Source organism: Desmodus rotundus, chromosome 4 (genome assembly GCF_022682495.2).
Source record: "Desmodus rotundus isolate HL8 chromosome 4, HLdesRot8A.1, whole genome shotgun sequence".
NCBI classification, from domain to species: Eukaryota; Metazoa; Chordata; class Mammalia; order Chiroptera; family Phyllostomidae; genus Desmodus; species Desmodus rotundus.
In genome coordinates, this window is record NC_071390.1 from 103,919,230 (window position 1) to 103,943,250 (window position 24,021).

Sequence of the window (24,021 nt, forward strand, 5' to 3'; positions counted from 1 at the left end):
CTGTTCTTTCATTTGTGCCATATTTCTTTGTCTCTGCACACCTGTTACGTTGTAGGGGGCAGAACCTTAGGTATTCGCCAGGGCAGGGAAACCCTCTTTGCTGCTTTGTGGTGCTGTATGTGGGGCAGGGGCACAAGAGGGAACAATGCCACTTGCTCAGCTCTTGCCCCACTTTCCATCACTTCCCTCGCTCCCCACAAGCAGATTGGGCCCTTCTGGCACTGATTCCCAGGTGTGGTTTTGTGTATATTCTAGACCCTGTGGGCCTCTCCAACAGACTCTCCTGTGAGACTGGGAGTTTTTCCCACCTTCACAACCCCCACAGGATTTTACAGACAGAAGTTTCGAGTCTTTAGTTTCCTGCGCTGAAACCCTGGGTTGCGCGGTCTGTCTCGCTCCCCAGTTTTTCCTCCAAGTTCATTGCATGAATGTGGGACTGCCAGCCTAACCTCCCCATGCAGTCTGGTGCCTTGCCATGTGTCCTCTCTACCCGGCTGCCCATCTCTGCCCTTCCTACCAGTCTGGATGAATGTTTCTTTAACTCCCTGGTTGTCGGAGTTCCATGCAGATTGATTTTACAGCAGTTCTGGTTGTTTTTTGTTTTAACATTTGTTGTTGTTCTTCTTTTGGTTGTGTGAGGAAGGAAGTGTTTCTATCTATACCTCAATCTTGGCCAGAGGGGCAGTTCTCCACCTATCTGGATATCAGAACCAAATTTTGGATTGAGGTTCATCCACCTTAGCAGAGTAGATAAAAATAGTCAAAATATATTATTTTTATAATTTAAAAAGTACATATTTATCAAGCACTGTGGTGAACCAGGCTCAGTTATAACATCTATGTGTATTAAATAGTTCAGTCCTCACAACAACCCTATGTAGTAGGTATTTCAGGATCTTTTTTGACATATAAGAAAACTAAAGTACAGGGAAATTTAGTAATTTTTTCAAGATCACAAGGCTAGTAAACAGAAGAGGTGAGATTTGAAAATCCAGGAAACATGTTTCCAGAACCACATACCATACCTCCAAAATTTAATAACACCCAATTTATCATAATTATATTTTATACCACATTATCTATTCCCTTTATGTGAACATTTTTTAAGTTTTTAGAATTTTTCAAGTGAGCTAGCCATAAACTAAGCACAAGCTCAAGATTGGCAGTTATCATGAATTAAATTTGTGCAGCATCCATTCCCATTTTTCCTTTTCCTAATTTTGCTCCAATTTTCCTTCATGCATACATCTCATCCTCCGCACAACCCATATGCATAAAGGGGCATGAACCACATCTGGAGGCCCAGGAGCAAACCTGATCGGTATGAAAGAAATCCCAACAGGTACGCCACAGTGAGCGTGTCAGGAATACAGAAATAAGCCAAGCAGCACAGGATATTTCCCTGGCCACAAGAATTAATTCAAGAATGGACATATGATCTAATTTAGACCAATGAAATGTAAAGTAAAATTTAAATAGAAGTCCTGGGAAATAATTTTCTCACTTCCAATAAAAAGCCACTGGAAAAAAAGGTCTCACTTCTTCTGAAAGTCATGAAACAGAACTGTGAAGCTTAAAATAACTCGTCATTTTGCCACCATGAAGGAAGCCAATGTGAAAATGAAACCAATACACAGAGGAGGGTACAGCTGAACAAACTGAGAGAACCAGCCAGAGCTACTGGATAAAGCCAGCCTGAAGCTTGCCTCCTCTAAATTTTTGTCATAGCAGAAAGCAATATTTATTTATTTGTTCAAGCTAATTTAATTTTGTTTTCTGTTACTTGTTGTCTTAACTCACATATACATAAAATCAGACTCCTTCTAATGATTTATTCTACTCTGTCCTTTCAACAAACATCTGTACAAAAAACTTACTCTCCTGGTACCAATATAACATTCCTTATTCATGTAGAGTGGGATATCAATGATTTTTCCCTGAGATTTATGTCTGTTGGTCTGTATTTTTTATTTCCAGAAATGTTGTTAATTGCCTTACTTCATTATTTCTCATCATAGTTAATCTCAGGCTTTCTCATTTTGTTCCTGGGTACCATGTCATAACAGAGATTGGTGGAAAGAAGGTCATAATAACCTGGAGACAGTTTTTAGTGTTTCATTCCTGTACTCCCTGAGTCATCACATAGAGTTCACATAGGACTCATGCAATAACTGAGGTTCCCATGGAAATTCACTGAAGGATAAAATAAAGTTGGTCAAGTTGAGCACTAAGAGAGGGAAATCTCACATATTAAAAATTGGGAGTGTCCAACAATTGGCAAATGATTGAATAAATTATATTTTAGGCACACCAAGAAATATGCAGGTATACAGTTTTGTTTATTATGATTCCTGAGACTATGGAAGAACTTAGCCATTATCCTAATAGAAAAAAAGATACTAAATTGTGTACAAAATATTTACAATCATATAATAGTCATAAATCACAAAAAAGAAAAGGATGGATTTTTTTTTAATCTGAAACAAATAAAAAATAAAATAAACACCAAAATTATATTAACAATGGTTGCACTGGGGACTATAGAAAATTTTTCTTTTTCCTTTTTACAATTTTAATAAGCATAGATTGTTATAAAGGAAACATTTAATGTTTCAACATAGGAATATTGCATATCATTTTCATTAACTGCATCTTTACACTGGCAGATTTGTTTGAGCTCTACAAAGTTAAGAGAGATAAGGAAGGAACCTTTAGCACTGCAGAGCTTGAAGATCAGTGTCCACTTTCCCAAAGGAGATGCATAGCATCCAAAGTAAGACCTCGCACCACATAAAATTTAAATACTTTCCCTTAGGTGCTAAGGAACAAAAGACTACCAGTCAAATCTTCTGAGTGACTCTCTGAAGCAGTATAACCATGCAAGAAATAGTATAGCTGGGGAGGGGACAAGAGAGAGGAGGACAGAGTTGTGAGTCAGTTCAACTTACACTATGTAAAGGTTAAAAGGGAAAAAGGCAAGGGATTAGATACCACCAGACTTAAAATCTATATACATCATTACTTTCAAATTTGTGAAGCTTAAAATATAAAGTTTAAATGAAGGGGAGACAAGAGGAAAATAAGGTAAAAGGAGATAGAATTGGAAAGATAGATGCCAGATATATATATATAGATAGATAGATATAGATAGATATATATATATAGACAAACAATAAACCGGAATTATTGATAGAGATGAAGGGGTTAACGGAAAGGACAGAGAGAAAGTGAACAGACAACCAGAGGAGAAAGGACAGTCCCAATGGTTCTGATACTGATGCTGGAGACTCGGTGAGGGCCTGGGAAGGGAAGGCGGGAGTAAACGACAAATGTTCAGCATCAAAATAAATCATCTTTTCTAGATCTTCCGCAGGAACAAATTTTCCAGAGATTTAGATTCAGTAAACAGACCAAGCTGGATCACAGTGAGGAACTTACAGGGGATTTGAGATGTCAAACACACAGAAGTCAAGGTTTGCCTGTAATGTTAAAAATAACGCCATGTGTGGCCTTTTAGTATTGGGCTCCTTTCAAATAAGTGCAGTTCAGAGAGCCTTCTCTAAAAAACTCAAGACAATATATTAGTTTTTCCTTAGCTGTAAAATATAGCAATAATTATTTCTACTTGATTTATACAGCTTGTTTCTTTTTCCACAGACTTCAAAACTATGTATTGTATCCATGCCATGTTTTGTATTATTTAACATTTTTATATATAGTATTTGAAGTCAAATCTACTTATTAGTTATAATATGATAGAATTGCCACACTAAAAGGAAAGAACATTAAAAAATAATCTATTTTCTGATTTTCTTAAAGATTTTATTTATTTATTTTTAGAGAGAGGGAGAGAAACAATGTATGGCTGCCTCTCATGCACCCCCAACCGGGATCCCGGCCCACAGCCCAGGCATGTGCCCTGACTGGGAATCGAACCAGCGGCCCTTTGGTTCTCAGGCCAGTACTCAATCACTGAGGCACACCAGCCAGGGCCTGACTTTTCAAATTAAAATTATTCAAGCATAAACTGTTAACTGAGAGAGAATTTTCTGCTTGAAGTTGCCTTCTTAATTTTCAGACCCAAACAGACCTTAAGCTTGGTGACTAAAAGAATGATCTTTAGAGTGAGAGAGACCTCCTAGGTCCAGGATCGACAATTTGTCAGCAGGTTAAACCTCTTTCCTAGCTCTCTGATCCTGAACCTCCCTATCTTTGAGATGGCAACATCAGCACCTGCCTCCTATGGTTATAGTGAGGATAAATAATTCATATAATGTACTTAGCACAGCACCCAGCACATAATCAGTATTCAGAAAATGCTGTCAGTTCTAAAAGTCACCATGATTGTTGTCATTTTCACTGTGAAAATTATTGCCAGTATCGTAAATGAGAGTGGAAATTTTAGGAAGAGAGAAAGCAGCATTTCTTACTTCGCTGTGCACTGTGTTTCAGATACCCTGAGGTCCCCATCTTGTGTGTATGACTGCCTCTACCTGGACAATAGTTCCTGCCTCCTCCATAGTTGGTCCCTGCCTCTTCCATGCCCCCATTGCCTGACTGCTCCCACCCATCCCCCACTCTCCACTAGAGCATAGCTTCTCCTAGAAGTCAGCCTTCTCTGACACTGGCGGGTGGGGTTGCTACCTGGCAATCCTGCTCTTCCCCGTGCTCTTGTCATCACATCACACTGTGATTCCATGTGTATTTTATTGACCTGCATTCCCCCCCATACTTTATACATACACACATCCACACACAATACTAAGCTCCATGAAAACATAAATCTGTGTGCTTGGCCTTCATTTCTAAACATACAGTCAAAGTGTGCCTAGCACATAATCAGTTCCTAATAAATGTACATTTTGAATAAACAAAAGACACTGAGCAAATGGATATCAAGAAGTTTCACAAACTCCATGTATTAGGCTGAATCATAAAATATCTACTAACCACAAGCATCCCATAATTACCAAACTATTAACTTCATTAATTACTTGCCAAGAGTCTTTTAAATAAAGTAACTTGACAATAAATAAAGTACCTTGACATATTTATAGATCTTTGAAGTAGCCAGCTAAAAAAAGCTATTCAAATAATGTGCCCTCAAGCAAATTTTTACAAAATTTAGTCCTTTCCTCAGCCCAGCTATTTTAGTAGCTCCTTAAAGAGAAGCTGTGTTTATGGGATGAGTGATGGAAAATAGCTATCAGACTGCATAAAAAATTTAACTAATAAATAGTTGTGAGTACTTCCTACCTGCTAGGTGCACAGGCAGATCAAAGATGAAACACAGCATTTCCTTTCAATAAGTTAACAGTCTAAGAGACATCAATAACAGAGAATTGTTTTCTCCCACCAAATTCAATAGTAAAATATATTTATTTGTAGTTGATATACATTCACTTACTTTTTAATCTAATGAAGGTCATTATTAAACATATATAAACACATTTATTTCCTTTACAACTGATGAATTCATATTTTTTAGATAAATTAAGCATGCCAGGTGGTATCACAACTTTATGATTAATTCAGTCTTTTGAAAATAAACCTATTTCTCCAAGAGCATATGCTCATAACATCCATCAAATAGACAAGATGATTTGTATATAACTTCTGAAATTTTACCCCGCAGCATCTAATTATTTTTCCTTTCGGCAAAAGCTTCTGAACACCTGTTGAAGTCATTACTGCTCCGTCCTTTGGGGGCAATAAGAGATCAGCTCCCTCATACACTCCATTTTTCTCCAGACTCACCAGGAGCCTCACAGACTTGCTGCTGCACAAACCATTTAACAGGTGGCTGGGCCTGCTTCTCCTCCCCACCTTCCCTGCCCCAAGGATGATATACTAGATTAATTTTTTTTCTTTTCCATTATGCAAATATCCAAAGCAGTAGGGACATTCTCAGGAGCAGACAGAATGTAATCCAGAATAATTTCCAAAAAATGCATGGAACAAGAGTTTTGCGTGTGAAACAAAAGGTTGGATGAGTCTTCTCCTTTCCTGAAACCTGAGAAAATGGGTCAGAGCTGTGAAGATTCCAACTCTTCCTTAATATGATAGGTCAAGAAAGAAAAAAAATCATCTCAACAAATGATAGCTACTAAAAAGTTTACTTAAAAAACACTGTGAGGTTTTAATTTGTTATTACACTCTGCCTCACCCTCAGAAACATAATGCTTGAAGTGGGACTTAGGCTGCTTATGTGTATTAGAAAAATCTTTTGATATCTTATGGAACAAGAGTTCAGTGGCTCCCAAAACCCAGCTGTTGAGTATTGCCATTCCCTCTTCCTGCAATGCAGTTCATTCTCAATTAGTGACAAAGTCTTATTTTAAATTCTGAGACATTGGTACTATTTCCCATAACACTAAGACCTCCTACTGTGTCCTTCAGTATCCTGGCAGGAAATAGAGTCACTCCAAATTATCAAATGAAGAGACTCTAATAAAGCCATTCAAAGACTTCAACCATGAGACACCAACCACCAGGAGTGTTAACAGGAGAGGGGAGGAAAGAGTGCTCCAGGAGCCCAGGAAGATTGGACACTGTGGAGGACAGACCATGTAGTAGGAGCTGCAGCCCTAGGAGATAGAATAGGAGGGAGAGGAAGTAAATAGTCTGTCTCTCCTCTCATCTTCCCATTGATCTCCTATTGCCCAAATCCAGCTGGAGGTTAGCTATCAGCTGCAAAAAACCAAGGTGACAGAATCTGTAGGAAATAACCTCTTGTGAGTACAACACAGGATAGAAAAGGACAAAGAACAGATCTTATACTGAAACAATATATAAAGGAAAAACAAAAGCATAGATACAGCCAAACAGAATTTGTTGGCAACTTATCGAACCAGTCTAGCCATGTTCATCCCTAGTGGTCTAAATAAGAGAAGCAGTGAGAGTTCCCCAGGTGAAGACTTTTAATGCATTTGTGCATAAATCCCCTCTTCTCAAGCTAAATAGGGGTCCTCAAGAGAACTACTCAGAAAGATTGAAAAGATGCTCTCCAGAACGACAGAATCCCTGGCAGTCTTCTTGCTGAAAAACCAAAAGCTCATAGGTCAACCCTATTCTAAAGTACGAGCCTTTGTCCTCAAGAGTCTGGGGCATAGATCCTAATATCTGACCTCATTTGGAGAAATGAAGACAGACTGCTGGCCAGAACATCCACAATAGCTGGGTGATGAAAGAGGAAATGGGTGGGATCATGCCAAGTTCCCATGGATTAGGTTGACATTGAGGAAGAGAAATGAGCATGAAGCAAGTAGGAAAACATTGCCCAAGATGGCTACTTTCCAGCACATAGAGGCTCTGTGGGTAGACCACAGGACGGGGCTGGAGAGATGAGGAGGCAGGCACAAAAGAGCAATGATGTAGTGTCAAACTCTCTGCAAAGGGAGCACCAAAGCAGCCATAAAAGTGTTTCCCAAGACAGAGCAAGCCCTTGGACTCCTACCATGACAAGTGCAGGAGAGCCAAGATAAAACTAACAGCCATTTCATATTAAAAGGGCTTTTTCTCTCATCCTCTACTCCTCTCTCCTTCTTCCCCTACCTTAAAGAAACCTGAAGCAAGAGTCAGGAGCAAGAAGAATAGAACAACATTTCACTAAATCCCCCTAGCCTACTGCTGGCCAGTGAGCCACTGAACAGGGAAAGGGGAGAAGCTTTGATTTGGATGAGACTGAGAAAGGTTTTTCTTTGGATTCTACTGGGTCATTTAATACCTAAAAGTAAAACTGGACCCAAACACCTGAAATGACTATGCAGCAGACTACATACATAACTTCAGAAAGACTCAGAAATTGAAAGATCCAAGTCCCTCTAAATTGTCAGGTGAAATGTAGGGGTGAAAAATAGTTGTATTAAAAGTCTCCATAAGAAAAGGCCAGACCTGCAGATTCCCTTCATATATGCTCCCCCAGTCATGTGACTTCTCCCTGTCCCAGGAGAAGATTGGAGTAATAGCCCTCCTAGAGAGGCTTTTAAGATAACCCAGCTAAGAGCGAGAGTGAGATGCCACAGTGAAAAGAGGGAATTTAATAACAGCTGTCCTACCTTTAGCCCCTTTGCCCACTTGGGTCCTAGACCCTGGCAGCCAGGTTTACACAACTCCCAGCCAGAGACTAGGATTCTTACAGAGGGTACTTACCTGCGTAAAAGAGAAGACCTTGATGTTGGGAAATTGCATGGCAGGTGTCAAGTGAGGAAGGAAGGCTCACTTTCCCCTGAATGTCTTTTATTTTATTGTTTGAGTGCTTTACCATGTGCATGTATTGCCTATTACAAATAATAAATGCATGAACATTTAAAACATGGTCATTTAAATATATAAACATTTAAACTGGGATAAATATTTCAGAGAGACATAAAAAGATACTGAGTCTGTGAAACAATAAATGGATACTACAACAAAAAAAATTCTAAGACCAAAAGAGCTGTGGAGATGAAAACAGGACCGCAAAAGTAAAATGTGATGGCATAAAAGTTTACAGAGAGAAAGAGCAAATGAGGGTAGAAATCAAGAAAAAGACATGGCCCAGGAAAATAGGAGACCCAACGTGGGAGAAGAACAAAGACCTCTCTAAGGGTGTTGACAAGAGGACAGAAGGCTCCAAAACAGATGTACCCAAAAAGAAAGAAAGGAAAACGGAAGGAAGGAAGGGAGGGAGGGAGGAAAGGAGGAAGGAAGGTGAGAGGGAGGGGGCAAAACAGAAAGGAAACATCTAATAGACTAAATTGAAAGGACATTTATAATTCTCAGAAAATTGGAGACTAAATTAGCAAAAGTCTCTAAAAATCAAGAGAAAAAGAGGCAATTATTAAGTCCAAGAAATGATGTGATTAGATTAAAAAACATGGCTCAGCTGTGAAAAATATTTACTTAGTTGTAACACTGGACATTACTTTACCCAAAACCTATATTGGGAGGTGAGTGAAAACAGTGGGTAGGTGGACAGAGAATAAGAGGATGTTGCAGGTTAAACAAGATAAATTCACATCTTCTGCAATAGTCCCTCTAAAATAGCAAGGGATAGAAGTCTAAGGATGTTGTTTTCGAATACAGAAGTAAATAGCAAAACAATTTGCTAAAAAAATTAGAAGTGATGCCCTTGAAGAGTGGGAATTGGGGAAGAGTGGAGTAGAAGCTAGTCAGAAATTTTGGTTATTATAAGCTCAATAGTATTGTTTCAAATATTAAACTATATATACATACATATATATGCAAAATGTGATAATTATATATACATACATACTGCTTTAAGAGAGATTGAAATTTAAATTAAAAATTAAGGAATCAATATTAAGTACATGGTTACACTTTACAAGAGTAAAAAGACCAGTTGGACACTGCAGAGTAATCAGAATACATGTAGGTCTAATACAAGACCTTTAATCCACAAGAAAAGGAAAGGCCCAAGAGTCATTGCCTAGAAACAATGTAAAATATGAAAATGTGTAATACCACTGAGACAGTTTCTATCTCTGGCTAGAGTGTTTTAATTGTGCCTCAAATCAGATACACTCTGGAATATTGATAGTTTCAACCAATCAACTTTCACATAAGACTTTGGCCCTTCCTTATACATGAAAAGGGTTAAGCACCTGTTTACTTATTGTTTGTACAGAAAACTGAATGAAAAAATCAATGAAGTCTCCACAGCTCTTTGAAGACTTGGTGTACATTGGTGGTCAAGGGCTTTTAATGTGCTCCCAAAGGGATAAGCTAACGAGGAGGGGCCAGGGTCAAGGTGATCGGAGGCAGAGGAGCAGCTAGTCACAAGCAAAGGGATGGAATAGTCGCCTCTGCCAGTGTCCAGGTGGGAAGACTAGAAAGACAACGTAAGTGTTCCTATTCTTTTGCTACTTATTAGAAATGCCCAAGAATGTATTTTTAAAAATGTATGTTTCTTTCCTAGTTACAAATAGCTTTGCCAACTATAGGTTAACAACATAGAGAATGTCCAAAAGTATACAAGACAAAATAGATCTACCTTTATGAAAACTTTATGGAGTATTAGAATTATCAACAGCCTTTCTTAGGATTCTTTTAAGTCCTGGCACTTGTTTCAACTATATTCTAATAAATTTCTAAGGCAAGAGATTCACAAAAAGAAATGGGAGAAGTTTCTGCTGCAATTTCAGAGACATTTTATTTTCCAAATTAATCATTAGCAAAAAAGAATGACCTTAATATTTGTCAGTATTGTGCTAATATTACACACCTCAAAAGATTCTTGTAACAATTAGAGATAATTTATGTCAACAGTCAGGCATGTGACAGATGCATAACAATTGTCTTTATTACCTCTATCTCTAAAATAGCTTAAACTGTAATCAGGTGCAATCTTGCACACACTGTTTCTATCAAGCTCTTTCACAAATAAGGAACACTGGTGGAGAAAAAAAATGCTAAATATTTTATGGCTACATTAATGCCAAGAATTAGACAAGAATAAGACCCTTGTTCTAAGGTGTGGCACCATTTGGTGCTATTTACCAAATAATCCCCATTTAGGCCCCTTCTAAGCACATGGTTGTGAGAGAGGGCTTTAAATTATTTTTGGACCACGTGTTGTAAGTAGGAAATTGTGGGCATTATCTGGGCCAAGTATTTAATTGAAAAGAAAGATGATCCAAAGCTCTCTTTTCCATCTGGCAGAGTGACCAGCAATGTTCAAAATGGGGGCCACTCTCTCAGCCCACGTCCCTGAGTGACTACAATGTACGGAGCCCTCTGATGACCCATAATTGACATGCAGTGTGAGCAAGAAGTAAAACTTGCTGTAGAGTTTTTTAGCTTATTTGTTCTAGCCTAACCTAACTGATAAATAAAGGAAGGTGTTGTCTAACTAGCAACCTATCAGATCCTTCTCTCCCTCTGTCTCTCTCCCTCACTCCCTCTCTCTTGACCTTCCTTGCTCCTTTCTTCTCTTATTTGATCTAAAATAAATAATAATTGTATGGCACTAGGTGCTCAGCTGATAACATGGCATCAGGGATATTTTACACATGCTAATGAGTACATACAGAAAGACAGTCTGCAGAGAAAATTCACATAGAGAGGACGGACACCCTCATGAAGATGAACAACAGGAGTAACTAAAATGACAGTTTTGTGGTTCCTTTGAGTTGGACTGTAGTTTCTATACTTTATTTCTAAGAGAAGTCATTTTATTCTCTCAGCAAGCCTTTTTATTACTTAAGCTAGTTTGAACAGGTTTCTGGTTTTTGCAATAAAGAGAACACTAATTATTGGTTTGGCCAAAATGTTCATTTAGCTTTTATAGTAAACTAAAAGATACATTTTTCATTTTCACTAGTAACTTTATTGATTTAGATGTTGATTTGAGTATGTCAGCTATCTCCCACATGGTATAAAATTGATTGTTCTCAGTTGATATCTGGATTTGGTCACTATCCACTTCAGCTGGTCTACCCGACCATGGAGCATCATCCAGTGAGAAATCTCCAGCACGAAACTTCGCAAACCACTTTTGACACGTTCAATCGGTCACAACACCTTCTCCATACACTGCACAAACTGTTTATTTTTTTGCATTTCAGTTGTGTTTTTACATTTCTTGAAATAATAAAGCATAATATACTGAAAATGTTACATATTTTCTTCCATCTTCAGTATTAAAATGGCTACACAAAAATTCACCAATTTTGAAGTTTATTTTTAATGTATGCTGATATGACAGCTGTCACAATACAACCTGACAAAATTGTTTCCAATGAAGTTAAAGACAACTATGCACTACTAGAGCCATCTTACAGAAAAATGCAAATGAACTTTTTGATCAATCCAATAAAACTGGGCCTTGGACCAGAGCAAGGAACACGGTGCCCAGCACCAGCACAGGTAGAATGTTGTTAAGGAGAACAGGGAGAGATTAAAGGAATCATCACTTGCTCCACAGCCTAGCAGTTAAGTCAAACAGTGCAGTTGCCAATGGTACACTCAGCAAGCCCACAGATAAGCTTCCATGAGGATGTGATACCGTAAAGAATGTTCATTACCTGCTTGATCAAATAGGAAAGAAACTGCTCATCCTCCAAATTAAACAAATGCTTGCATTCCATGGAGACAGTATCTACTTAAATTTGTCATCATTGAAAAATGTGTACATGAAGAGATCTTAACTCAAGGAGAACATTAGGCCCAATCATAATTCATCTGGTATGAACAAGTGCTGCGGGGAAAACTAAAGCACCTGCATGAGTATTTGATTACTTAGCCAAGCCTTTTGTCTAGTACGTCAAATTCCTCTGTTAGAAAGCCCTCTTTCTGACACCAGCATAAGAGAACCGGTTTTTCAAATGGATGTTCTTTCGCTCCAAAGAGCGAGCCAGGGCTCATACTCACCGTATGTGTCACCATCTCCTTACAGGAGACAGTTGGTAATTACTGCAGGGCTTTGCTCTGGAGCAGGTTTGCCCCTGCAACTTTCACTGACTCGTTTAACTAGCAGTGAAATGTGATTTACATGTCTTTCTCCCGAGGTGGTCTTCTCTAAAAACCACAGCAAAATGATCATCTGAAAGCTGAGCTTGTGGTAAATGAAACCAGGTCTCTTCTTTTCTAAAGTGGAAGGTCTAATCCTGTAGTCTTGATTGCTTTCCTAATTAAAGACTCCAATCATTGCCACAGGACTCGCTGGTGGCAAGAACTCTGTAAGTGGTTACATGTCTCATCCTCATCATGAACCTCCTCATTTCAATCCAACACAGAGCAAACTCAAGCCCACACTGTTGCAGGTATTGAAAATTTCACTTAAGTGAGAGTTCCATTCCCCTTTCCATCTGTTCTTCTTTCTTCCCACTATATCTTTACCTTTCTTGGTATTAGGTCATTAGGAAAATATGGTCATTTCTTTCAATTAAAAAAACCTAGTCCAAAAGATTCATATCATATCCTGTGAATAGAATATTGAGGAATAGCAAAACAACCCAGACCCTAAAATCACAAGAGACTTTGTTTTCTTGGCTCATTTCTCAAATGTAGGATGAGTCGAGACGAGGAAAGTATGCATCACAAGCAGATTCTCCCCATTTGGCTACAGAGTAGACAGATAAAATTCTACCAAGAATATGAGTCTAAAAATAAAATGAAAGATGCAGGCAACTCTTTCCAGGAGAAAAATTCACAGAAAAACATAAGTGTATCCCAGAAGACCTCATCTTAAAGAAATACTGGCTTCCATCTGCCTACACTCTGTATCTTGACCATATGAAACCTCAGATTCCCCTGAAGATATGCCTTGGTCTCAGGCACTATGGCAACTCAAATCTGAGTGGAACAACAGGGGGAAAAGTTAACTGAAACCTAGATATAGAATTTAGTACTTTCTGTTTTACTAGCAAGCACATATTATGCTCCTTTTCAGAAAACAGAAAAGCAAACTGAGGTAGAATAACGGACCTAAGTTTAAACGCAGCTAGCAAGGAGGTAAGAAAGAGATAAAGGCCCTCCTCCACCCACTGCTGCCTCCTTCTGCTGCTGCTCCTGGTGCTGCTTGTTTGCATGTTCAGTGCAGACCGTTTGCGAAGTGGCAGCTGAGGAGACTAGCACTCGCCATGGCCCACAAAAAGCCCAAGAACGGAGTCAAGACTGAGGACAATCGTCAATGTGAAGGTGGCAGGGCAGGATGGTCCTGTGGTACAGTTTAAGGTTAAAAGACATATACCACTTAGTAAACTAACGAAAGCCCATTGTAAACAAGAGTGTTTGGCAATGAGGCACATCAGATTCTGATCTGATGGGCAGCCAATCAGTGAAACAGACACACCTGCATGGTTGGACATGGAGGATAAAGATACAATTGCTGTGTTCCAGCAGCAGTCGGGAAGCGTCTACTAAAAAGGGAACCTGCTACTTTACTTCAGAACTCTGCCTGCTCCTCCAGACCAAGAAAACATTCTCAATTAGAAAACTGCATTGTATTTGAACAACAATTTATAAATAAATAAATAAATGAATGAATGAATAAATAAATAAATAAATAAATTTAAAAGAAAAAGACCCTGCAGTTTGGTTCCACTGCATCCTGATGACTAGAGTATAGTTTTCTCCATCTCTCATTTGCCCTTTCCCCATCCCTTTATTGTACATGAAGTAACTGATGTATGTGCACAAGCATTTGCATTTTTTAACTAAATGGCCACTGGTATGTTTTGATGGACATCCCATGGAGACAGAATGGAGAAAAATACTGGTCCTGTGAAAATACCCCCTTTCTCCATTAGTGGAATGGTCATTCAGCTCTTATCTTTATATTTCGGTAAATTATTTTGATCTCACTGTTTAACAAAAAACAACAACATAAAAATCCTTGCACAAAAGGAAAAAGGACTCATGGACATGGACAACAGTGTGGTGATTGCTAGGGGGTGGGGGGTACAAGGGGACTAAAGGAAAATGGAAACAAATACAATAAAGATTTAAAAAAGAAATTTCAAAAAAATAAATGAATCCTTGAATATCTTGTTTGTTTGGAGAATTTTAATGTTTTTCATTTATCATTGTAAAACCAAGGTCATCTGGAAATTATGGTCATTTCTTTCAATTAAAAAAACCTAGTCCAAAAGACTAGTATCATGTCCTGTGAATAGAATATTGAGGAATAGCGAAACAACCCAGACCCTAAAATCACAAGAGACTTTGTTTTCTTGGCTCATTTCTCAAATGTAGGATGAGTCGAGACGAGGAAAGTATGCATCGCAAGCAAGGACAATTTTATAACTTTTTTGTATGTAACTGTTACACGTGCAGCAATCTGTCTTTAAGTGGGGACAAATTACTCTAGAAGAGATGAATCCTAGATAGTTTTCTCTTCAAGTCAAGCAACTTGTTGTTTAAATAAACTTCTTGTTTAAAAAAAGAAAAAGAAAGAGAGGGAGACGCACACAAGCCCTTACTGTGAACTGGGTAATTGCCATTTTTAAAATCCTGTGTGTCGCTCAGTTCTGAACCCATCCCAACCTCAAGGAACAAGGTGAAACAGCGACTGCAGAAGAGGATTACAAAGGTGACAGCAAGAGTCACAGCAGTGAAGAGGTCAGGATGCGCTTGGAAATTAAGGAGGCAGGGAGGGAAAAACCATGTTGGCTCTCTGCCACCCCACCCCTATCCCTACTCCAACTCAGGTTCTATTGCTTCACTGAATAGCAATAGCAACATTATTATGCTAACTCAGCTGGTCTAGACAAAAAAGTCAGTGTTTGGTATTGAATAATGAGGTTCAATTTCTATAATTACTAACTCAGGCAAGAAAGTATCCACCTACTCATTCTTTCTCAACAAGGGAGTACAAGTAAACAGTCATAACTTTATTTTCATTCTCTCCAAATACCTTTGCAGTTAAGTTATCATATGTTCAAAGCTGTTTTTGGTGACAAAAAATACTGTAAATGAGCACACTTATATTTTAAGATAGAGAAATTATAACTGCTAACATTAGTAATAATAGTTCAGGTACTCCTCTCTTCATCCTGGCAGGATTCTCACCCTCATCCCCAACAAAGTGCACTAAACCATGCAGTGCGTGATGCATTAACGAAGGCCACACACAAGCAGGGGCGCAGCGGCATCCGCTTTCAGAGAATATATCGTATTTACTTATCTTATATTCTAGCCAATTTTCTAGAGAAAACTTTTCTGTTTGGGAACCAATTGCCTAACCTACCCAATATCAATCACAATCAAATTTCACCTGACAGAAAGATCAGGCATATTTGACCAGTTTATTTTCAAGTTCTTAATTGCCCACTTTCATTATATATATATATATATATATATATATATATATATATATATATATATACACCTTTTGTGAAGTGGCAGCTGAGGAGACTCCAGCACTCACCATGGCCCACGAAAAAGCCCAAGAAAGGAGTCAAGACTGAGAACAATAATCATCAATTTATATATATATAAATATATATAATATTTATATATGTGTATATACATATGTATATATATGTATATATATATACATATATATATATATATATGATGGTGATGTGGAAGGCAAAGAAGTTGTACACCTCTTGAACAAAGTAGCAGAAAGAATGAAGAATTGAGTCAGAACATTACTGGGCGGGTGAAGCGGTTACCGCCCATAGTTCAAGGAGGGGCCATATATAGGTACTAGCCCACTGCTGGTGGCCACCTGGTTGAATACGACATAGATGAAGTGGTGTAGGATGAAGATTCACCTTATCAGAACATCAAAATTCTGCACTCAAAGCAGTTTGGAAATATTTTCATCCTTAGTGGAGATGTTAATCTGGCAGAGAGTGATATGCCAAATCATTGCCAGGCCATCGTGGGCAGTGGCAAAGATTACACTGGCAAAGACCTGCTGATTCTGGGAGGTGGAGATGGGGCATTTTATGTGAAATCGTCAAATTGAAACCAAAGATGGTCACTATGGTAGAGATTGACCAAATGATGATTGATGGATGTAAGAAATACATGCGGAAAAGGTGTGGTGACATCTTAGACAATCTTAAAGGAGACTGTTATCAGGTTCTAGTAGAGGACTGTATTCTAGTACTGAAGAGGTGCACCAAAGAAGGGACAGAGTTTGATTATGTGATTCATGATTTGACAGCTGTTCCAATCTCCACATCTCCTGAAGATTCCACATGGAATTTTCTCAGACTGATTCTTGACCTTTCCATGAAAGTACTGAAACAGGATGGGAAATATTTTACACAAGGGGACTGTGTCAATTTGACAGAAACCCTGTCATTCTGTGAAGAACAGCTTGGGCACCTGTATTGTCCTGTGGCATTCTCAAAGGAGATCGTCTGGGTCCCTTCATACTTGGAATTGTGGGTGTTTTACACTGTTTGGAAGAAAGCTAAACCTTAAGATCAGTATCCCCTAACCAGGTGTGCTTACAAATAGCCTTCCCGACCATCATATGCTGTACATGACATCAAAACAAGTCAGGCAATTGATTGTGAATTCCTCCCAAATTTTCTTTTTTAATCATTATTTTAAATTTACAATAGCAAATTTAATAGGCTTAGTTTGATGAACTAGGGTGTTATTTTTTGAAAGTCAGCTGAACGATGATTGGATAGCATAGCAAAGGCTGCTAAAGGCACTGAACCCCTAGAATGTGATTTTCATTACTTTCCCCCCCCATGTGGGCTATTTTTGGTTTTACTTTCATAGACTTTGAATTTGGGTGTTTGGAAGGATGAACATCATTGTTTTGTTCTGCAAGGGAGTTCTGGATGTTGTTTCTTTACCAAAAAATTAATTGACTTAGATGATTAAAATTTGGTGCTTATATGAAAGTTAAAAAATGAATTAGCAATGCTTTGATTAAAATTACAAATGAGAAAACATATATATATGTGTGTGTATATATATATACACACACAAAACAAAAGACTATGCTGGAGTATATAATTTAACCTTGCTATCAAGACATTCTAAATGTTTATATTTTACCACTTTTTAATCTTAAACATTTTATATTTATGAGCATCAAACACATTCTTTTGAGTTAAGCTACTCTTGATATGATTTCCAGTTTACAGATAAGGAAACTGAGTCACCAAAAGGCAGGTTAGACCTATCATTGTCCTTCACAATTAAGAGACTACTGTTGACAGTATTAAGAGAGACAACAGAGCAGGTCAGTTACTGAGCTGGATTAAACTTTCAAGTTCCTCTAGCTTTATGCTTGATCAAGGAACTACCTTGTCATTCCCATATGGTCATGGAGGTGGGTAAATTTTTTATAATGTCACTGACTTTAAAGAGTCCTATCTTTATTTAGTTGACCCTTTATCTTGGTCCTTCCCATTTCAGATCAGCTGTCTGCATATTTCCATGTTTTGAGTATACTCAAGAGCAAGATTATAAAGAACACAAAAATAAATCAGTCCACAAAGATTATCAGCCTGAATGCCACTAGGAGACAAATGAAACTGCCACAAGGAACAAGAGAAATTAACATTCTTTCCTGTCCACCTGGCAAGAACTGACATCAAACTAAACTTGTCGGCAAGCTCTGTTGACATGGAACCATTAGGAGAGTAGAAATTCCTATAAAATATTCTGGAGCTACTAATACTGAGGTTTCCAAGGACCTTTTTATCACTTATTCTCCCCCACTAGCACCATGTTTTGTGAGATGCTCTTTATCAGATTGCTTTGAATTCTTTCTGAAAAAAATAATTAATTAATTAATGGTTGGATGAATGGTACAACATGTTCAAGCTTTATAATCAGACAGATCTTGGCATTGAATGTCACCTTTGACATTTATTAGGTGGATGACATTGAATGAGTTACTTAGTCTCTCTGACCCACAATGTTCTCATCTGTTTTTTAAATGGATAGTAATGCCTTCTCTTGTCATTATTAGAAGAGAATGTATGTAAAGCATTTGACATATACATAGTAGGCATTTAGTAATTGGTCACTATTAATTAACCCTTCTAGTTATCCTGAATTACCATAAAACCACTTTGTATCTACAGAAAGCAAGGTTTAAATTAGCCTGACTACAGTTATCACATACAAATAATTTATATTTAGGCATTTTGGAAAATGTTTGCAAGTCCTTGTTTATTACTTCTAAGATTAAATGGGCCTGAAGGGACTACCTACACATCAAATACAATCTATTGTGCAGAGAACAGTGCATTTCACCAGTGCCTTTGGAAAAGAATAATGAAGTTCCAAATTTCCTTAATCTAATTCTCAGCGCCTACTCCATGATTTAATGTAATACTCAGTCTTAAGTTCTAGTTACTGTAAAGTTTTTTGAAAAAATTCTAAATTCCTCTACTAGATTGTGAGTTTCTAGATTCCGCCATTAAAGTTATGTGCCGTAAGCATGCCATATAAAAGCTTTGAGCTATCATTACTCACGTGTAATGAAAAGGTCGAAGCAGGTTTCTAGTCAAACTGTTTCTTTTTATCACATCATTCATTCTGTGCATTAAAGATGGGCAACAGTGGGTAGGAAAAACTCTTGAAGTGGGAGGGAGAACAGAAGAAGAAACCTCAGTTACTGTCCACCAGAATTGAAATGCATTATCCAAGTCATGCATTCTGGTTTTAAAATTTTATAGTTTTCAGAAGACAATGATAGTGTCAAATGTATCTTTTTATCTCTTCTCCAGTCCATTTCATAATACAATACTTTCCTTATACTAAATATTTAATAATATTTGTCAACAAAGAAACAAAAAAATGAACACATAAACTTTGTTTTATATATAAGCAGCATAGGCTAATAGCCATAGAATTGTATAGTTCTGTGCTCTCCTTATACATTTTGATTCAAATGCAAGGATACATGACAACCATGATTTGTCCCTGGAAAAATCTATGGGGTAATCTCATGAGAATAGAGGACTCTATGCAAAACAGCAGTGGAGTGATGTCAGCAGCATGGTGGTGTGCAAGGCTCTGCAGGTCTCTCCTCTTAAAGTTATAGGTTGGACAGCCATAGTTCAACAAAGGATTCCCTGTTCAACACACAAATCAGAGACATCTCAATCATTGAGACAGCTGCAGGTAGATGTATCTAAGCCAACAGAGGGGATGGGCAAGGGAGGGGTAAGAATAGAGACAAAGCCCAGTGCAGTCCCACACTCACCAGGAACCCTGCAGATGTGATACACGTGAAGAGTTGGGGTACAATCCCCGCTGGGTGGATTGATGAGGCATAGATGGCAATCGGTCCTGGGTGGCTGGCGCATATTGATAATGGGGCCACGAGCCCTGGCAGAGAAGTGGCTCAAAAAAATCACAGCATTCCACAGCCTGCCAGCCCTGGACAAAGGATTCCACCAATGCAGGAACCCGCCCACCCCATCCCCCTGTGTCCCGCCAGGCAGTAAAATCCTCACTTAGCACATCTCCAAAGGGCTGAAAACGACTTGACACCCTAAATGGTCTGTACTTATTGTGGTTAACCCATAAGGAAAAGCAGAATCACACACCCACAAACCCACTTACCCCTGCCCGGCCCTCCCCCATCCATTATAGTACAGCCTGGTAGAGACAGCTGGGTCAACCCAGACAGAGCAGCTGTGCCAGCAGCTTCTGGCTACAAGAGGTTGGCGCCAGAAACATACAGGAGACACATGATTGTTTTAAAAAAGAGGAAATCGAGGGGGAAAATCACAGAATATCACAAACCTAAAATAACAAAAACACAAGGGAAAAGAAATAATAGAGATACAGAGCTACCATAAAACAAATAATAAAATGGATATAGAAAATCCTCATATATAAATAATCACCCAAAATGTAAATAGACTGAACTCACCAATTAAAAGGCACAGAGGTAGAAGGTTGTAAAAAAAAAACAAAACCATCTATATGCTGCCTTCAAAAAACCCATCTCAGCTTCAAGGACAAACATAGACTCAAACTGAAGGGGTGGAAAATGACACCCCAAGCAAATGGCATTCAGAGAAAAGTGAGTAAACCCATACTTATTTCAGGCAAAACAGACTTCAAGATAACAAAGGTAACAAGAGACAAAGATGCATCCAACTGGGAACATCAAAATATATAAAGCAACTACTAAGAGACCTAAAGAGAAAAACTGACAAAAAAAAAACAAACTGACAACAACGGATAGGTTATTCAAATAAAAAATCAATAAGGAAATACTGACCTTAAATGACACATTAGACTAAATGGACATAATCAATATTTACACAGCTTTTCATTTCAGAACACCAGAATATATATTCTTCTGTAGTGCAGTGGGACATTCTGAAGGATAGACCATATTTTGGGACACTAAACCTGTCTCAACAAATTTAAGAAGATTGAAATTAAACCAAGGATATTCTCCAACTAGAATGCTTTGCAATTGAAAATCAACTGCAAAAAGAAAGTGGGAAAAATCACAAACATGTAGAGATTAAATAACATGCCACTAAACAACAAGTGAGTCAAAGAAGAAGTAAAAGACAAGATCAAAATATGTGTACAGACAAATAACAATGATAATACAACATATCAAAATTTTGGAGATGCAGCAAAAGTGATAATTAGAGAAAAAAGTTTATAGCATTAGAGGCCTAACGACAACAACAAAAGAAAAATCTCAAATAAACAACCTAATAGTTAACCTTAAATAACTAGAAAGAGAAGAACAAGGAAAGCCCAAAATCAGTAAAAAAGGGAAAATAATTTAAAAAACAAGAGCAGAATTAAACAAAATTGAGAACAAAAAGAGAACAGAACTAATTAACGAAACAAAGGTCTGGTTCTTTGAAAAGCTTAATAAAATTGGCAATCCTCTGGCTAGAAAAACTAAAGAAAAAAAAGAAAAGATTCAGATAAACAAAATCAGAAATGAAGGAGGAAAGAGTACAAGAGATACTACAGAAATACAAAGGACAATACAAGAAAACTATGAAAATTTTATAACCTAGGAAAAACAAACAAGATCTTAGGAAAATATAAACTTTCTAGACTGAATCATAAAGAACTGGAAAATCTAAACAGACCAATCAACACTGAGGAAATTGAAACAGTCATCAAAAACCTCCTAAAAAAGTAAAAGTCCAGGACAGATGAATTCTACCAAACATTTTTTAAAAAGATTTAATATCTATATCCTTCTCAAGCTCTTCCAAAAAATTGGAGAAGCTATAGTTCTAATTTATTTTATGAGGCCAGTGTTACCCTGATACCATAGCCAGGCAAGGACAACACAAAAAAGTGAAAATTACAGAACAAATGAACAAGGAGATCAAACAAAACACTTATAAACACAGGCAGCAGCGTGGTGGTGACCAGAGGTCAGAGTGGGTGGGGGCAGGCCCGAGAGAGTGAAGCGTTCCAAGTGCAGGAAGAAAGGAGACGAGACTTTGGGGGGTGAGCGCATAATGAGATGTAAAAGATGATGCATTACAGAATGATGCACTTACGATCCGTGTCATCTTACTCATGACTGTCATCCCCAGTAATTTTTTTTTAAAGGCAGCTTTATATCTTCTCTCTGACTTCCGCCATGTAAAAAGGTTTACATAACATTCTGGGTTATAAAAATCTTGAGATTTTTTTCTCATGAAAAGTTTAATTAATTTGACTTTCCTAAATTTCCTTTACCAGTTCTGTTGGTCAAATAAATTAACATCGCTTTAAGTTTATAAAATTGTAAAATTACATGTCCAACTAAATTACTTGATAATATGTAATGTCTTTATAGAAAGATTAATTTTTATAATTCAACAAATGACTTAATGTGTCAACTAAAATTGTAGTTTATAAGCCCTTATTTAATTTTTAGACCTTAGGCCAATATATATTCAATCAATTAATAAATAACTTTTGAACAACTTTTTTTTAAAGAAAATAGTGGTGATACTGTTTGAGCACAAAATGAAAGAAATGCTAAAGTGTATTCTAAAAACATAGCAAATGACATATTATGAGTTTCTATTTCAAATGAAAAAGCAGTGGAACTATCAGCCTAATGCCAAAAAATTAATGCAATATGATGGAAGATAGAATGCCAAACTATCAGCTTCAGAAATCTGTGTAAGTCATGTGGTAGGGACTCAACAGTGAAAGACCAGGGACTTCTGTTTTAGTTTTACACCTACTTCGAATACAGCCACAAACTTTGTACACCATGGGATAGATACTTTCTGCCAGATATTTTTAATTTGATTGAACTGTTCTTGACAGTTCCTTTACCACATCATGCTTTATGCACGTTGAAGATGGGCAGTGGGTAGGGAAAACTATTCAAGTGGGGAAGGAAAACAGAAAAAAATAGTATTTTCCTTTAAAATTGAAATAAGTTATCCAGATCCTGCTAGGCTATATTTTTTACACACAAAAAAAGAAATAAAATTGGCAAAAATTTCATTACAGTTAATGTTGAGAGTGTTAGCTTATTTATTTTTTGAATAATTCAGTAGATTATCACACCTACAGTGCATTTAATCTTTTAAATTATGCTAAATCAATAGTCAAATTTTACTTAGGAATTAAGGCAGTGCCTTACTGAAGACTTCATTCAAGTAAACTGCATTTCACTGTGGGAATGGAATGAGATGTATTAACATGTGTATGCTCCTCTACTTTGTCACCTTTCCCACCTCCTCAGTCTCTACCTCTAAGAAGAGTGCCGGCTTGTCCCCCTTAGCTTCATGTTCTCTCCTACTCTGAAGGAGAGTTTCATCTTGCCAGTCCCATGGCCCTGTTCATATTTTCTGGGGATCTTCAGGTATTCTCTCAGAGTTGCCTGAATATGTCTTGGGCCCCATTAGTAAAGGGGCCCAGGGAATATGAATGTCTCGCTAGTTGACCCTAAGAGGATAGAGACCAGTGTCCAATGACATAATAATCGGACCAGTTGCTTGCAGTTCTGAAAAGATCCATTAACTTATCTAATGCTATCTTTTGAATAGGCCAGCATGTACTATAAGTGGCCCATCCAAGTATGGACTCTTACACTAATAATATCACCTGCTAAAATAGACAGGATATCAAGTCAAGCTAGGATTGTAAACCCAAAAGAGGTTAGTAGAGTTAACCAATGAATAATGATAATTCACTAAGAAAAGTTTTAGTGGTGGAGATTAGGAATCCCAAATTGAAACATGAATTAGAGAGCAGATAGTGAATAACCAGAGGACACGGGTACATCGTTTCAGTGTATTTATGAACAGACATGGAACAGATGCTGGTAGACAGTAAAAAGTAGAGCATGGGATGAGAGCAAGGGTCAGCAAACCATGGCCCACTGCCTGCTTCCGTAAATAAAGTTTTATTAAAACACAGACATACCCATTCATTTGCATACTGTCTATGGCTGTTTTCCTACCACCACAGTACAGCTGAGTAGTTGCAGCAGAAACCACACCACCTACAAAACCTAAAATATTATCTGCCCTTTATAGAAAAAATGTTTGGCAACTTCCATCTTAGATTTTAGGAAACTGATGAGCACATTGTGATAAAAAAAATAGTCTCTGAGTTCATATCTCATGTTCAGACCTGAAC

At 37.7% G+C, this 24,021-nt stretch overlaps 2 pseudogenes; both read left to right on the top strand.

The window, feature by feature from the left end:
• Positions 1-16,884, top strand: part of LOC128780759 (spermine synthase-like) — a 36,141-nt pseudogene extending 19,257 nt beyond the window's left edge.
• Positions 13,584-13,866, top strand: LOC112321321 (small ubiquitin-related modifier 2 pseudogene; annotated as a pseudogene).
• Positions 16,885-24,021: the final 7,137 nt, after the last annotated feature.